Below are 18,336 nucleotides of genomic sequence, written 5' to 3'. Positions count from 1 at the left end.
ATGCAGAGCACTCTATCCCGCATACATTTTGCCTGCCTTTAAGAGGCGACCATTTGCCAAGCTGATCTGACTGCCCATGAAAACAGTTCCGCATATTACTGTGACATTCTTCATGTAATAAGAGAAAAGAAGAAGGTTGGGGTTGGCTTGTAGGGCTGCAAGCTGTGTCCAGTAATAAGGCCTTCAGTTTACAGGTTAATTCTGCCAAAAATATCCTTACAGAGGCTGCCTTCTCAGGCATGTCAGAGAGAGAATTTATTACTCAAGGCACTGCTGTCATTGGGAATGTAGGTAAATAACTGCACTGCAAATGTGGTGTGAAGGGGACATGCTTCTGTTTAAAGTCAGCAGGTGGGTGGGCTGCAAGGGGGAGCTCAGGCCTAGGAGGCAGGGGAGAGAAAAGACCACCCAGCTTATGTGTTTGGACATTTCCCATTTGGAAGCACTGTCATGTCCAGATATTCAGCCCTGGTTAAGCCTGGGAAAGAGAGTGGTTGCACGTTTTAGAGCCTGTTTCTAAATAGCGCTGTCATCATTCCTGAGGGCTTTAAATGAGCAGTAGCCTGGTGACAAAGGGGATTAAAATGCCAAGAGTGTGACCATTGAGTAAAAGCTGGCAATTAACCTCCATGACCCCTATTATCCACTGGTTTTCTCAGAATTAGATGCCAACCCCAGATGGAGTTCTGACCCTACATCACAGGCTCATGGTCTGTGACGAGTTAATATTCTGGGCCCAAACCTCACAGCAAAGCTTAAGAAATGTTTTTTTCCTATCTTGTGCTCCACTATCTCACCCTAAATACCTCATCTTTGGGGACTTCTCACTGAGGCTTCATCTCATGGGCTCCCATAAGTTTTTAGGGTAAAAGCTAAACTATTGCAATGATACCAAAAAATACAGACCCTCACACAAGATGTAAAGTTTCTCTCACATGACACTTCAGTCGTAGTAAGATGGTACAGATTGGGGAATTCTGGTCGGTCGGTCCCGATACTCGGGACCCAAGCTGCTTCTCTGCTGAAACTGATCAACCTTTAGATCAGGAGTCAGCAAATATTTTCTGTCAAGAGCCAGACAATAAATATTTCCAGCTCTGTGATCCAAATGGACTCTGTTGTGACTCTGCAACTCTGCAGCTGGAGATCAGACGTGAACAAATGGACATGGCCGTGTGCCAACAAAAGTTTATTTACAAAAACAGGTGGCGGGCGGGATTTTGCCTGTGTGTGGTAGTTTTGTTCACCCCACTCTGGACCAAGGCTGTCCAATGGAAATAGAATGCGAGCCACACATGTTTTTAAATTTTCCAGTAGCCACATTAAAAAAAGGACAGCAAGGCAGCTGTAATTCATTTTAATATTACATTGTATTTAACTGATGTCTAAAAGTTGATCATTTCAACATGTCATCAAAATAAATAAGTATTAGTGAGCTATTTTATATATATATATATATATATATATATATATATATATATATTTTGTTACTGAGTGTTTGATATCCAATGATATCCAGTGTGTATTCTATTTACACAGACCTCAGTTCGGAGAAGCCACATTTCAAGTGCTTGGTAGCACATGTGGCCAGTGATGCTCGTATTATAGCACGGACTTAGAGGGTCACCCTTTGTCTGCCTGGTTAAAGCTGCCTCATTGGTACCACTTTTGCTTTCTAGCTCGTGGGAAGAGAGAAGGGGAGAATGTGTCCAGTTGTTGTAGAGTCGAGACTCCAAAGTTGCATAGGTCACTTTCCTTGACTCAATATTGGTAACAATCTAGCCATGGGGACACATCCAGCTGCAAAGGAGAGTGGGGAATGCAGTCTCTAGCTGGGTGGCCATCTGCCCGGTTAACACTTGGCAGGAGTGGTTCCATCCCTAAGAGGAAGAAGGAAATAAAAGGGGTTCGTGGACAGTGATGTTTTTCCATGCCATCTAAGTTTTATTTAATTGTTCGACAGTCTCCTTTCTGTGTCTGAAATCATACTCTGGCTTAGGGGGTCCTGAAAGTCAGGGAGGCTGTAGAGAGTTTCTGTTCAGATCCCGTCTTTCTCTCCTTGGCACCACTGCTGAGTCCCTCTCCATCCCTTGGATCAGCACTTCATCTGTATTACTTTCTTAGAGCCGTCATAACAAACCACCATAAACTTGGTGGCTTAAACAACGGAAATTTATTCTCTCAAAGTTCTGGAAGCCAGAAGTCCAAAATTAAGGTGCCAGCAGGGCCAAGCTCCCTCCAGTGTCCTAAGGGAGAATCCTTCCCTGCCTCTCCCAGCTCCTGGACTAGCTAGTGGCCTTCCTTGGCTTATTGACCCATCATTCCAATCCCTGCCTCCATCTTTGCATCATCTTCTCTGTATTTCTCTGTGTCTTCAAATCTCATAAGGATGCCAGTCATTGGATTCTCAAGATCCTTGATTATACTTGCAAAGACCCTATTTCCAAATAAAGTCTCATTCTGAGGCTCCAGGTGGGCATGAGTTTTTGGGACACTGTTCAATCCACTACATTACCTTACTAGGACTCTGAATCATGGCCAGAGACTTTTCCAACTACCTTCCCCACATGTCCCTGGATTCTGCCCGTTTCGAGCCCCTTGCATGTAGGAAACCCAGTACCAGAGAAGAGCACAGGGTGCTTGTTGGGCGCCATCTAAATGGTAGGAGGACCCAGAAAAGATTGGAGAAGGGTGTGCAGAGCAGAAGGCCCCTCAGCACTGCAGGTGTCAGAAGGGAGTAAGGGACAGGGAGTGCAGAAGCAAAACTGACCCTCTGCACATTTCCACAAGGACTAAATACGTTTGCCCATCATGCCCCATCAGTGAAAAAAATATCAAACACATTGCATCCTGAGATAAAACAACACAAAAGAAAACAACAAAGGAGGAGGATCACCCTGTCTAGTCCTAGTACCCAAAATAAATGAGTCCTTGAGCATCTCTTGACAGTTGCTGATTACCTAGCAAAATGCCTTCATCTCTGACTTGCATAACGCTGATTTCTACAGATGTGGAGATGAAAATCACATCGGAAAATTGCTCTCATTCCACCATAAAGAGACAAATGGAAAGTTGGTAACCTTGGCAGTTTTGCAGGTTAAAAAAAAACAAAAACCTTTTTCCTAGCCTTCTTGCAATTCTTTGTAAATAGACTTCTTTCTCTTGTCTCTGAGTTTCCTTTCACAGTCTTTTTTTTTTTTTTTTTGGCTGTCGAGGGGGAAGAATGGCGACACTAACTGAGATGAGACCTTCCACTCTCTTTCCTGTTGATTTTGTCCCCTATCTCTTCTTTCTGTCCATTTGTCACCACCATTCTTGTTCAAGTCTCACCTGGACAATTGCCATCATTCTAATGTACATGGTTGTGTGCCAATAAAACTTTATTTAAAAAAACAACTAGTGGATAGAATTTAGCCTGTGGCCAACCCACAGTGTCTTCCTCTCTATAATCCATTTTCAATATGGAGTCTTGAATGACCATTTTGAAATCCAAACCTGATGATGTCACCTTCTTGCTACTAAGCTGCACTTTGTCTCTATTGCTCTTAGAATGATATAGCAAATATGTCTATGGCAATGAACGTGTGCCAAACACTGTTCTGAAAGTTTTACACACACCAGTGTTAATTAACTTAATTCTCCCATTAATGTCCTCATATTTCACATGAGCAAACAGAGAGATTAAGTAACACAGCTAGTAAGTGATGGAGTGGCGACTTGGACCCAAGGAGACGGGCTCCGGAGTCTAATCTTCCCTGCTGCTTTGGAAAGTGGCCTAGAGGCTTTTGACATCCTCCATGATACCCCTGCCCCCGGCCAGCCTCTTCACTCCCTGTATTCCAGTAAGGCCTGCCCGCTTCCAAGTCCTTGTCCCCCTCCTGCTGTTGCCATGGGGCCTTTGCACACACCCAGCTCTGCTGACCACGCTCTTCCTTCCTCTCGGGGCGAAGGTAACTCTTCCCAGATGTCGAATCAGGAATGCCATCCGTGGTCTCCTCCGGGAGACCAGACCTCCTTAGGGAGGCTTCCAGGGAGCCGAGAGCTTCTCCCGCACACCACACACCCCAGCACTACCTCTCGTTGGTCCAGATGACGACTCGGTAATGCCCCTGCCTCCTCTGTCCTTCATGGGACAGAGTTCTCTCTGCCGCCCCACTAGGGCATGGCACAAGGTCTGGCTCACACCATTTGAGAAGAATGTTGACGTATCAGTGATACCTGATGTCAGGCTTTAAAAGAGTCCTTACTGGCACAGCTCACGGAAAAGCTAACAAGAGATGGAGAGGACTAAAAATGTGGTTTCGTTGTGTGAGTTCTGGTTCTCAGAGTGACCTGCCACCGTTGGCCCTGACGCACAGAGGAGAGAGCGAGCAGGCTGTCATGGAGAGAGCCTGGGTCTCGTGACCAGAAAGACCTTGATAGAAAGCCTTTCCTCAGGGCTGGTGTTCTGCCACATTTCCGTGTATTTCAGATGCTCTTTTTTTTTTTCTTTCACATTTTAATGTTTTTGAAAGCGCAATTGATCTTACAACAGAGCTGTACATTTAATGAAGTGTGTTTTTTGTTGGTCCCTATAAAGCAGTTATGAAATCGATGGCGAGTCCCACAGTCAATGGCATTTTAGAATCGAGGTAATTCTATTTGTGGCCTTGGGTAAAGTTTTTGGTTTTCTGCGTCCTAATTTCCTTATCTATAAAAGGGCAGGGTTGTTGCAAATATTGGAGATGAATATAATGGCCTCGGTGACTGGTAGCTTTAATTCATCAACAGCAAGTCTATTATGAGTTTCATAAAATATGTGTCAGATTAGTGTTTTGCTAGAACAATCCATATTCTTGCATGATCAGTCACATATTTTGCTGCTCACAATTTTAGAAAAGGAAATGAGAAGATTTTAGGGGCTCTTTCTTCTTTACATTTTAATTAATGCTGTGAAACCTCTTTCTGGTATCTCTACTTTGTGAAGCGAGCCTTCCCCAGCAATAGCCACAGGAGAGGCGCTGTTTAACTGGTCACGAGGGTGAGCTCTGAAAGCTGGCTTTTCCTTCTCCCCACTTTTTAAAGACTCTACAAATACTTTACATACGAACTTGCTTCTCCCTTACATTAAAAATTATGTGGAATTTGATTCATCTACGAAGCACATCATTTTTTTTTTTTTTAACTCAGGGCAATTACTTGTTCTATTTCTACATCTAATGCTCATTCCAGTTTATTCTTGGTGAGCATTAGTCAGTGCTGCTATATTTCAGTAAAGGATTCTATTTGCTTCGAACCAATAACCGGAGTATAATCTTGGTAAAGTCATCTAAAGTCTTCATTTACATCACTGTTTATTATTCATTGACTTGAGCCAGGACCAAAAAAAAAAAAAAAAAGATAAAAATTAGGCCTTCAGATGATTCTGTGAAAAATTACGCCTTTGTGAAGGACCTCCCTTTACTCTTAAAAATATCACAGGGCCGATAAATAGCTGTCTTAACTATATTTAACTTGGCAGATTAATGCATACTAAGAATAATTGAGAAAACATGTATTTGGATTAAAAACAGAAAAAGCAACTGCTGAGTGAGGGCAGAGAAGGAGTGCCAAGTGAACCGAACATGCTTTTCAAGCACAGAGACGCAAATCCCTTTTCTGTTGACTGGAAGAGTCAGCCGTAGTGAGAGACAGAGTTCGACTGACCAGCTTTTGTGGATGTCAGCAAGTCATTTTTCCTCTCTATTTACGCTGCTATGATAAGGTTTTCCATTATTTGCCATAGAAGACATTCCCCATCTTTTAAGAGTTGATTTAATTTTTGGAAACAGCAAAAAATGTGAGAGCTAAGTTGGGTTAATGAAGTTGATGATCAAATGGAGTAATGAATGTGTGTGTGTATGCGTGCATGTGTGTGTGTGTGTGTGTGTGTGTGTGTGTGTGTGTGTGAGAGAGAGAGAGAGAGAGAGAGAGAATGAGAGAGAGAGAGAGCGAGAGAGAGAGAGAGACTCAGACAGAGGAAGCTAAAGCAATGAAAACGGTTGAAAGGTGACCCTTCCCCCAAAGATCTGTTTATGTCTTAATCTGAGAAACCTGTGACTGTGACCTTTTTAGAAAAAAAGTCTTTACAGAGGTAATTAAGTTAAGGATCCCAAGATGAGTTCATCCTGGATTATCCAGGTGGGCCTTGAATCCAATGACAGCGGCCTTACACGACCGAGGCAGATGGAGGAGACAGCAAATCGGAGAAGGCCCTCTGACGATGGAGGCAGGGACTAGAGCGACACAGCCATGAGCCAGGGGAGCTTAGAGCCAGCGGCAGCTGGGACCGGCAACGAAGGGCTCTCTCTCAGAGCCTTCAGGGGGAGCACGGACCTGCTGACACCTCGATTTCAGATTTCTGCCCCACAGAACTAACAGAATAAATTTCTTTTGTTTGAAGCTACCATGTTCGTGATAATTTGTTGTAGCAGCTCCAGAAAGTGAATGTGCTGGTGTTCTTTTTTGGCTTGAACATTTGGTTTTAAGATAATTCCCCAAGAGAAAGAAATTTCAGAACTAATTTGAACAATAACAGTATTATTGAAATAAGTGTCTATTTTCCTCCAAAGTCTACTTAAAATAATTTCTCCTGAATGATATCAATCAGGGTCCAACAAGGAAATGGAAAGCACTTTGGGTATTCATAGAAAGGGAATTTATTCCAGGAATTTGTCATACTACTGATAGAGAAGCTAAGAAGTCAAAAGGAGACAGAGAGGTAATTCAGAGACTGGCAGCAGCCATGAAGCCATGGCCACCACAAGGGAGGAGGTGGTGGTCAGAAGTCAGGGTCACCTACAAGAAGCTGGAACCATGGTGCGCTTATGTGGTGGGAGATGTTACCAGAGGTGGAGGTGGAGGGAAGAAATATCGCCAGCTTCTTTCTCCTCCGTCCTCTCATCTCTCTCAGTCCCTCTCATTGGCTGAACTGAGATCTAGTGAATCACTAGGGAAACTTATTAAGGGAGGAGGTAGGTGAGAAGGCTGTGGATGGGCTCCAGGCAGAGGGAATGGTTTGTGCAAACCATTCTAATCAGGTAGGACAAAAAACATGGCTCTTGGCCTGAGCCTTAGTCAATAACAGCACACCACACGTTGTCCAAACAAAACATTTCTCTGGCTATGTCGTTCAAATCCTATGGGGTCAGTTACGCCCTGCGGTCCCACCCCTGGTTGCCGAGGGGTGCTGTAATACAAAACCATGGACATGAAATAGTAAAGAAGAATCAAAAACAAGTCAACGGTTTATGGGAACATTGTATATAAATGAAATCTTGAAGAAAATAATCTAATAAACAGGGATGTAAGTTATTTAGGCACACTTGGAAGATGAGGTGAGCGAGCCCTTTAACAAATCCAATGATTTCAAATTACTAAAATACCCTCCAGTCATCACTCAAATGAAGCAGCTCCAGTGTACCCCCGTGAATTAGTGGTGGCTGTGACTTTCAAATGTCCTTTTCATGACGGGCAGCAGGACCAGTTTTTATTGGGTTAATAGAGATGAGAACCCCCCACAACTACACCAGGAATTTATTGAGTATAAGCCCAGCAAACCGCCCCCAGATTTGAACCTCTACGCTCCGAAGAGAAATCCTCCTCCATCCAAACGCAGGATGTGAACCTGACACTCTGAGCTGAGAACCTGACTTGAAAAGATGACAGAACAAGGAGGAGGGAAGAGAGAACCAGATCCATGTATTTACTTCCATGCTGAGCCCTGCTGCCTTCGAATTCATCTGCTTTCTTAGCTTGAGAAGAAGTTTCTTTTACACGTCGACAATTAAAATGCGGATGGTTAGCACTAGAAGGATGCCTTTTTTGTTTGCGTTCAGTTTTTTTTTTTTTTAATTGGAATAAAATACATATGTATTTCAGGAGTACAACATTCTAAGATGGCGGCTGTGTATACTACGCTGTGTTCACAGCTGTAAGTCTAGTTATCATCACCATACAATTGATCTCCTTCACCCATTTCACACCCCCCACCCCAAGCTTTTCCCCTCTGGTAACCATCAGTCTATTCTCTGTGTCTGTTGTTTTGTTCGTTTGTTTTATTTTGTTTTGTTTTTAAGAGTCCACGTATAAGTGGAACATATAAGTATTTATCTTTCTCTGTCTGACTTGTCTTCCTCAGCATAATACTCTCAAGGTCCATCCATGTTGTCACAAATGGCGAGATTTCCTAGAAGAATGTCTTTGAGGCAATCTAATTTTTCATACAGGCTAATACCCTTCTACCTCTATGCTCCTTCGAGAGTTAGAACCATTGCAAGTTCTTATTATAGCATAGTGTTATCATTCATTCATTTGCTCACTCACCCATTCATTCAATAACTTTTATAGAGCCCAGAGAGATTAAGGTTGTAGGGCCAGTTAGAGACAGAGTCCATCCTCCCTATGGTGAAGGAGAATTTTAGAAGCCAATCTTCATGCTGTATGATGGGAACCTCCTCATCATCTTAGACCAGAGATCTACATGGCTCTAGGGGCCTCACGAATCTTTGATTCTCCCTGACTTCATAGAGTTTTTCCTCTTCATTAGTGACCATTCCGGGTGCTCCGAATCCAAATGCTGTCTGGGACTCTTCCTCGGTCACACAGTGTGCATGCTGGGATAGATATCGGTCCTTCCTGCTTGCTTTTATCTATTCATCTGATGAATATTTGAAAGTCTTTGATGGGTCAGGGACTGGGATAGGCAATGGGTCTAGAACAGCGAACCAAACATCATGGTGTCTGCCCTTGGCTTCCCCCAGAAGCATACCATCCCAATGCCATCTGCTCATCCACTCATTCACCAGTCTTCACTGAGTGACCGTTCAGTGCCAGGAGCTTTTCTAGACAGCAGAGTATAAGACAGGCAAGGTCTCTGCCTTTCGTGGCGATCACATTCTAATGAGGAAAACGATGTTGAAAAAGCTGCGCGAACCGATAGAGGATGACGGAGGCAGGGGAGGCCTTGCTGGGGACTAGACACCTGAGAAAAGATCTTAATGAGGTGATAGGTGACCCATTGCTGAGCAAAGATGAGCAATGGGTTATTTATTATTCCTCCTAAGGGAAGAACTGGCAAAGGAGTCTCTCATCTCAGCTGCCGTGGCGTCTGAGTTGGAGAGGGATTTGTCGGTGACGTGAGGGTCTTCTCAGTGACGCTCGGTCTGCCCTCCCGGGCTCACAAAGTTGTGTCTGAAGTTGCTCAACATCTTCTTTGGCCGGAGACAGTACAGCGGGGGACAGTGGAGAGCCTGCCGGAATAGTCAAAGTCAGAGTGACAGAAAGGAGACTCGCCACACAAGGTCGCATCCCTCCTTCCTCCTGCGAGTCCTTCATCCGTTCAGGAGAGAAGATCCTCATTTCCAGAGCTGCATGATCAGAGCCTAATTATCCCTGGGGCCCTGAGTTTGAGCAGTGGGGTTCCTGTCACCTGGTGTTGAGAAATGGGTCAGCGGTCGGGACAGAATGTGCCGCCCTCGCGCACACGTCAGGGCTGGACACTCAGGTCTGGTACGGAGACACTTTCCCAACGGAACTATACTTGGCACCTTATTAAAAAAAAAAAAAGTTGTGGACACATAATCTCCTAGACAGGAGAATGGCCCTCTGGCCCTGCTACTCTCCCAGAAGGCACTGCCCCTTTCCCAGTGGGCGGCTCTGCCCGTGACCTTAGCCTCAGCACTCGGCAGCACCGGAAGCCACCGCTTCGTGCCTCCCCTCTCTGTATCCATGACATGTAGCTCTTCCCGCTGCTCCGACCTTCCTGCTTGCTCTTCCCCAGAGCCAACGGCATCAGCGGTTGAAAATCTCTGGGGTTGTGTGGTCTCCTGCTCCCCCGTGGTGACCATGAGACCCAGAGGTATTTGGTTGATTTAGCTAATGCTCAACACTTGGTTCAGGCTAGAGCCAGGCCCCCAGGCCGTTCCCTCTGCTCACTGTCACCTCCGTCCTCTATTCTGTCCCTTTGCTTTCTCCTTCGCTGGATTCGGTCTCCATCGCAGTTTCTCAGGCGGTGGCTAGAGGTCCATCCTCAGCCTGCTCTCACGCAGCCAGGCCTCCCTGGTCCACAGAGAACTTGGTAGATTTGATTTGACGCTCTGGCCCGTGAAAGGCCAGAGCCTTGCCCGTGACTTCTGCGATTCTCAGGCTTGGTTGTCGGGTCCCTCTGCTTGGGCCCGTGCTCTGAGCACATAGTCTCTGTGTCAGCCACTGTGGGCCTGGCATGAAAGTCTCCCTTGCTGGCTTTCAGCAAAACAAACAAACGACAACAAGAAACCCCCCACTCGTCCTGAGCTTGTGTGCTTTTGGCAGTTTTTCCAAAGATTGAGGAGTCCCAAGGAAGGGCTTGTAGCTAGCAGAGCCTTCCTCATCTGTCTCTGTCCTTCTTTCTTGCTCCCTATTTCTCTAGCCCACTCCTCTGCCCCCTGCTCCGCTCGTGAGGCAAAAACATACCCTGCTCCTCTTTTCGAAACTAGAAGGCATTTAGTCAAACTTTGGAGTCTCAAGACCATAGTATTTTTCTAAGCTGACCGGCTGCTCATCATGGTCAACGAGCAGGTCTCCACCTACTAACACAAACCCCTTCCTCATCCCAGTCTCTCATCCACATTTTAGATGCAGATTTCTACCTGGCTCCTGGGCACATCCACTCAGAGGATCCGCAGACAACCCAGCCCTGGACCCATGTTCTTCTCCCCCAGAATCCCTCCTCCTTCTCACCCTGCTGCGTGCTCTCCCCGGCCAGCGGTGTCATTTTATCTCAAATTCACCCAAGTCGGATGACCTGGATTTTCAAGTCAGATGACCTTACTTCGAAACCTGAATCTGCCTCTCCCTGTGCAACCGAAGGCAAATTGCTTAACCTCTCTGAGCCTTAGACTCTCCCCCAGGATGTTGGGACTATTAACACCTTCCCTTGAAGAAGATCTCTAACCACTTTGACCAAGTTCCTCTCAGTTTTTGTCAACTGATCAATCTCAAGTGTCTTCCTTTTCAATAGCAATTATGTGATTTCTTGCATTTTGAAAGTTATCCGTTGTGTGAGTGCTGGGCCTTTGAGGGCAGGACTTCGGCCCTGGGAATCTTTGTAGCCTCTGTCTTTCACCCAGGGTTTTTGCCATATTCAAGGAGCTCGGCAGATACATATTGAAAACGCTCAATAACTGATGTTTGCCAGAGGGGAGTATAGTGGGGGGGGGGGCAAAAAAGGTGAAGGGGAATACATGTTTCAATTATAAAATAAAAGTCATGAGGATGTAATAGACAGCACAGGGAATATAGTCAATAATATTATAATAACTTTGTACGGTAACAGATGATTACTAGACTTATTGTGTTGATCACATTATAAGGTATATAAATATCGAATTGCTATGTTATACACCTGAAACTAATATAATATTGTATGTCAATTATACTTTAATAAAAAATAATTAACTAATTACTAAATAAATAAAATAGAAAGTACTCGATAGGTGTTGAATCAACCAATGACCTATAAAAAATGGAGTTCAATAAGCAGCAGTTATTAGCTCCTGTTAAGCAGTAAATTTTTCAGAAGTAATCACAGCTAACCGTTTCTTGGGCCCAAAAAGGCCCGGAGTCCTTTTGTAACAGCTTTTACTATATTCCTCTCAGTTTGTGTCAATTGGCGAAGCTCAAATGTCTCTTTCATTGTGTTTAGCAGACCTGGGACATCACAGCTCAGGTGTCTCTTCCTGAAAAACCTGGATGACCAGTGGGCAGGACTGCGCTTAGCTGACAGTCTCCGGCTTTTAGCTTCTCTGGTCCTTTTTGGCTTGCAAGCCAACGTCACTCTTCTCTCAGGGAACATCAGGACTGTGATTTAGCAAGGTGGTGGCACAAAGGTCAGCCATTTCCTCCAACAGGCAGTCTCAGCTTCAGAGGCTCCACCCCCATAGGGCTGGCTGAACTCTGCGGGGTCACTTACTGGGGCCTCCCCTGCCCTGGCCTGCTTCTCCCCTTTTAGAGGTGTTATTCCTTAATAAGCCTTTTCCACTTTCAATTCCAACTCAGCCTCTGCTTCCCAAAGATTCCAAATAGCATACCACTGCGGACCAATGTCCCAAGAGAGCTTAGGAAGAGCCAGAGGAAGACTGACCTCATTTTTTAGGCACTGGGCACATTTACGACAGGTAAATACAGACTCTTGAGCTTATCTGACAGCATCAATTTTGGCCATACTCTGGCCCTTAGGAGCTGTTTCCAGATACCAGAAAAGCTTTGGTTTTTATGGGGGAATCCAGCTATAATCATGTTGTCCAAAATATTGTAGTAAAGTAGATTGGAGGAAATGCTATTCTCATGGCAAATTTTCTGATTTCCCAAATGAGTCTAAAAATAAGACATTATTGATGAATCCTATTATTGCTCTCAGTGGATAAAAGATAAAAATAAACAGTGCTGTTTGGGACTGTGCCCCCGAGGCGCTGCTCAGCCCCACTGGAATGGGAGGGGCGTGGAGGGAGGCTGGGGGCAGGTTTTCCAGCTAGCTCCAGAATTACGTGAGATCTCCAAGGGTGACTACGCCCTTTCCTCTCCCTGCCCTTGTTACCCTTCAGCAGCTCTCTCTTGCCTCCTGGCGATTCTTGCCTCCAGCCAGGCCTCCTCTGCAACAAGGAGAAATTTGCAGAGGGTTTTCATTTTACCATTTGCTTTATTGCACCCAGCTGGTGCCTCTTGGGAATTTTGGACATCTCGTAGGTCATGCATGGCCTGAAAATCATTGAGACCCACCCTCTGAGGGCTTGTAGAGTGGTCACATTTACCATTGCTTTTGGGCAATAGTTGAACATCAGAGACATGGCTTCATTGGATGACACTTGGACTATTTCCATTTTGTTGCGGTGGATGATGCTGCAGGTGTATCTTTGAGGTCCCGATTTCCGTTCCTTTGGGTCTACACCCAGTGGTGAGGCTGCTGGGTCACATGGCGGTTCTATTCTTAAGTTATTTTGAGGAGCCTCCATAGTATTTCCCACAGTGGCTGCGCCAATTTACATTCTCACCAATGGTGCACAAGGGGAAAAAAAGATATGCCCGTAAGTACCTTGGGGACAAGGTGGAGGAAGGAATAGCAAGGCTCCTGCTTTCTAGACTCTGGTGGAAGGGATTGATTTGTTGCGGCTTTTTTTCCCTAACATATCCATGCATAACCTTCACCCCAATGCCCTCCAGCATGATCGTGGTGGCTAGGACAACTCAGTCCCCCGCAGCCTGTGACATGTTGGCCTTGGCTGCCTGATCTCGGGCAGGACACTTAACCCGTCCATGCCTCGGTTTCTTTCTCTGAAAACATCTTCTATTCCAGGATTATGGTGAGGCTGCAGTTGAGAAAATGGGAGTGAAGAGGCCTTGTTAACTGTGAAACTGCTGTGTAACTGTCAGATCTTACCGTTGTATCCTTATGAGCTACTTTACTTCTCCTGCCTTGGAGAAAAATATCCTCGAGCTAGAAACACTCCTGGAACTTTTTTTTTTTTTTTTTTTTACACAAGACAAGCTTTTGTCGGATGTGAGCTAATACAGCCTGCTGAGGATAAATGGGATTTATAACTACCTCTTCCTGAAGTGACCACTCCTGCAGATTTGCATTTGGGCCAGTGGACACACCCCCTTGTCTGTCCTTAAATGAAGGATCACCTGCTTGCCTATCAAATTAACAGTCTTTAAGAGGCATGTAAATTCTAAGCTCCAATGTCATCCTATCCTTTGAGAACAAGTAGTCATGAGGTTTGTTTAAGAGATGAGACTTTATCTTAGTGCAGTGGCGGGTCTGGTTTTGCCCTGGTGTGCAGGAAGTTGGGGGCATGTGCGTTGGTGTTACCACCATATTGTTCCCTGGCTGGGCTCCTGGGAGTCTGTCCAGTTGCCTGAGGGCTGCTAATCCAAGTGTGCAGGATATCCACCTGGATTTGCTGCATGAGCAGGACAGGCTGGGAGCAGCAGGAATGCACAGCCACACCACATCTGCCTTTCCGCCACTGTATTCCCAGAGTCTAGCACGGCATTTTTCTCTGTGGAGTGGCTCAATAATATTTGCTGAACAATTAAACTAATCTTTCTAGCTTCCAGAAAAATGCACAGATTCTTTTTCTTGGGCTGTGGATAGATCCATTTCTATATCCATAGCCATATCCATAGCCATATCCAAGCCATATCCATAGCCATATCTATAGCCATATCCATAGCCATATTCATATCTGCAGTGATTTGTGGCTCTCAAGGAACAAGTAGAGATGTACTAGCTAACCACTTAATTAACTAACTTACAAAGAATTGTCACGTTCTTCAACTGGTTTGGTCCTTCAAGCAGCCCAGGGCGATGTGTATCATCCTCTCCCATTTGCAGAAGAAGAAATCAAGGCCTACAGAAGATGAGACCTGCCGAGGTCTCACTGGTGATAAATGGTGAAACTGGGATCCCATCAGGCCCTCCAGTAGCACTTTCCATGATGCCCTCACTAAGCCAGTGCTTCTTAGTACTAGATTCTGAACAGCTAAAGAGAGGGAGGCACAGGGAGGGCTCTGAGGATAAGCTTTGGATACTTTTCTTCAGGGCAACTCTTCCTATAAGGCATAGGTGGAGTGGAGAGGGGAGACCCATGCTCAGGGCTACAGGCGGCAGTGGAAGCCTTAGTCCATTTTCTGATTTCAGGGACTCTGTCTGAATTTTGCCTTTTGGTGTTTAGTTTATTCCTGAGAGCTATGTTCAAACATGTCCCTGGGAAGGGCGGTCCATTGAACAAACAGCCATTGGGATTAAATGTGGATGCATTTCAGATACTTCCCTTAGAATACATTTTGATCTGGGCTGGGGTGGGTTGAACAGAGGGTATAAGAACGCACAATGAAAAATGAAGAATGAAAAAATTTTAAGCCCCTAATATCTTTAAGTTAGCCTTGATTAAAATGGAGACCCAAGGCCACAGTTTTCAGTAGTAGGAATCTTAAGAGAATATATGTCGTTTCAGGATGCAAAGCATTGAATTAACCATTGTTTATGGATAAGGGAAGAACTTAGAGAATATTTACAGACCTATTGCTATAAATTTAAATCTGTACTCACTGTGTAACTTGTTCTCCTAAAGCAGAATTTCTAAGTCTGTTTGCAAATAAGAACAGAAAGATTTCTCATAAAATTATTATATCGACTCATAAATGTGAGACCATGAAAGTTTGTTATTTAGAAAACTGTCCTTGTCTTAGGGGATTGACTTTACTCAGACCCACTGTCTGTGACTTATAAATGTATTTTTAATCAACTCTACCCAACTAAAAGATTGGGCTCCTAGAAGTAAGAACATGCCTAAAGGCATTCTGTCTTACAAATATAAAGTGATATATTAGTCAGGGTTCTCCCGAGAAACAGAACCAATGATTTTACACACACACACACACACACACACACACACACACACACACACGAAATTAGCTGACATAGTTCTGGAGGCTGAGAAGTTCCATGTGCCATAATTTGCCATCTGTAAGCTGGAGACCCAGGAAAAACAGTAGTGTAATTCCGCTTAGTCCAAAGGCCTAAGAATCAGGGAGGGGGTGGGAGGTGGGGTGTAGCGTGATTGTGTAAGTCCCTATTCGAGTCTGAAAGCCTGTAAAACAGGAGCGGATGGATGTCCCAGCTCAGGCAGAGAGGGAATTCACCCTTCTCTGGATTGCTCCAGTTAAGTGATATGTTCCCCATTAAACTAGTCACTGTGGCTGGGAGAATGAAGTGTCCTGGAATGCTTTAGTCTAGATGACATATGCCATGGAAGATGGAAGTGTTCATCAAATGAGCAACACGGATTGAATGTTAAGAAGGAGTCATTCCCTCCCAAGCAAAACTGTGTCCCGCTGCCATGAGAAGGTGCAGCTGTGATTGGGTGACAAATATCCCACAGGTGCCCATTACACTGGCGGCGGGGGGGAGGTGGCAAAGGTCACCAGACGCCATGGCCAGGGTCTCGAGGGCCTTTTAACCGATTTAGGAAACTGCATGAGATATCCGCAGGCAGCCCTTCAATAACATGATGGAAAGTCAAGAGGCCAGGCTGGGGCAAGTTCAGAGTGAGTTCCAGACTTGTGACACCCACTGAGTTTACGAAGAAAGGAAATGATAAGAAGCCAGAAAGTGGCGTCTACATTTGACCAGCAGCCAACCGCAAGAGTGGTGCATTGGGGCGCTGTGGTCAAAGAGGGATTGGCAAATTCTCTGATAGAAAAAAAATGGACAAGACTGTTTTATTTTTGTTTTGTTTTGTTTTGCCCCAGGGAATCTCATTTGTAGCCATTCAAGTCCAGTGCCTTTGAGGTTTGGATGAAGACTTTTTCCTCTCTTGTTAGTGCGAACGTCAGAGCCAGAACTGTTAGACGTTAGTGAAGGCTTTCCAAAGCTTATAGTTCTGGTGGGAGTGGAGTCTGGTTGGAAAATAGGGAAGGGGGATTAGGAGCATGATGAGGTCTCTGAGATACTCATGAGACTTACAGTTTGGTTTATTGTTTGAAGATTATTTTTCGTCTAAAAATAGATCCCCAACTGCAGTGTTCCTAGATTCACCCTCTTCTGTAAGATTTCTGTTGTTCCTTGCTAATTGCACTTGAGAAATATCTTCCCTTTAGTGTCTATATGTTCAAAATGTCATTGATTCATTCGTTCCGTCATTTATTCATGCAATCAACCAACATTACATTGAGGACTTACTGAGGGAGAATCGACGTTTCATTTAGGGTATGAAGATTTCCCATCTTACCCCTGCCCCTCATTTCCACCTGACCATCCCTCCGGCCATCTAGCTGCCAACTCAGGTCTACATCGATGTCTCCTGGACATTTCAGAGTCAACATCTCTAATGCTAAACTCTTGATACCTCTCTCCCAGCCAACCCTTCTCCTCTTCTAGGCCTTCTCGTCTCAAGAAATGATGCCTCCATCTACCCACTGGCTTAAGCTAAAACATGGGAGCCATTCTTGACATTTCATTTGACCCAGCATCTAACAGAATTGACCGAATGAACTGACAGGTGGTTGAATGAGAGAAGAAATGAATGAACAACGAATGCTTTGATCTGTCTACACCTGCCACTCTGGCCCGCACCATTTCACCCCCTATGGGTATGAATGTGTGCTGGTGTCATGGAGACAGCTTGAGTAAGTGTACATCTGAACAAGGATTCTTACATTTTGAAAAACTCTTGCTATTTCCTGGAAACAGATTGTGTTTCTCTGATTGTCTATTAAGTTTTTTTTTTTTTTTTTTTTTTTAACAGCTGAAGATCTTGGAACCAAACCAAAGTAATCTGCATTTCCATTTTTATATCTTAATTTATAAACTGCACCTTATAATTTACAAGCACTCACTTAGTGTTTCTAACAGAGACGAAACAAATACCGACCCTGCCAGCTATGCTACCCAGCCTCCTCTCTGCACCCTTCCTACGGGGGACTTTGTAGTGTTTCTGGTCAGAGAGGATGGGCTGGAGTCAGCCCTTGCTTGGGGAGGGTGAGGATAGTAAAAATGATAATATGTCACATTTGTACAGGGAAGAGAGAGGAAGATCTTCTTACTCCCACTTTATAGATGAGAAAATAGAGGCTGGGAGTGACGTAACCAAAGTTTGCCAATGAATGGTGGAGCCAGGCTTAGCATCTGTACTCTGAAATTCCTCGTGCCAATGGCCTTTCCAGGACACCAGGCCAGGGTCTCTCCACTTAGGCACTGGTGACATTTTGGGCTGGATCATTCACTGTTGTGCATTGTAGGATGTTTTACAGCATCCCTAGCCTCTCGCCATTAAATGCTAGTCAGACCTACCCTACTATGACAACCCAAAGTATCTCCAGACAATGCCAAGGGTCACCCCTGATTAAGAACCACTGTGCCGTACTATCTTTGCCCTTGATTATAAAGGAGGAACAAAGGTTGGGAAAACTCATCTCTTTTCACAGCCCTCCTCTCCATTAAGCGGTAGCCCATCCCTCTTAAGGCAGGCGTCTTTCAGGGGTGCAGGACACACATCCATGATTGCAGGGGGGCGTGCCAGTCACCCTCTTCAGACTGTGGCCTGCGTTCTCGGCGCTGGCACTGGGCATGCTGAGTAAAGCATTTGTGGAATGCATGCCAACACAGCAGTGAGGGCTAGACACAGCAGCCTGTTCTGGAGTGGGATGCCCCTGGCTGTGTCCTAAGGACCCTCTGGGCAAGAGAAGAGCATCTCAGAGCTCCATTTTCCCATCTATGAAATGGGAAGACCCACTTGTCCGGGGGAGGCGGAGGGAGATGTGGAAATTAAATGATGATAA

Source organism: Rousettus aegyptiacus, unplaced genomic scaffold, assembly GCF_014176215.1.
Source record: "Rousettus aegyptiacus isolate mRouAeg1 unplaced genomic scaffold, mRouAeg1.p scaffold_m13_p_10, whole genome shotgun sequence".
In the NCBI taxonomy this organism is placed as follows: Eukaryota; Metazoa; Chordata; class Mammalia; order Chiroptera; family Pteropodidae; genus Rousettus; species Rousettus aegyptiacus.
Note: the sequence above shows the minus strand (reverse complement) of the source record.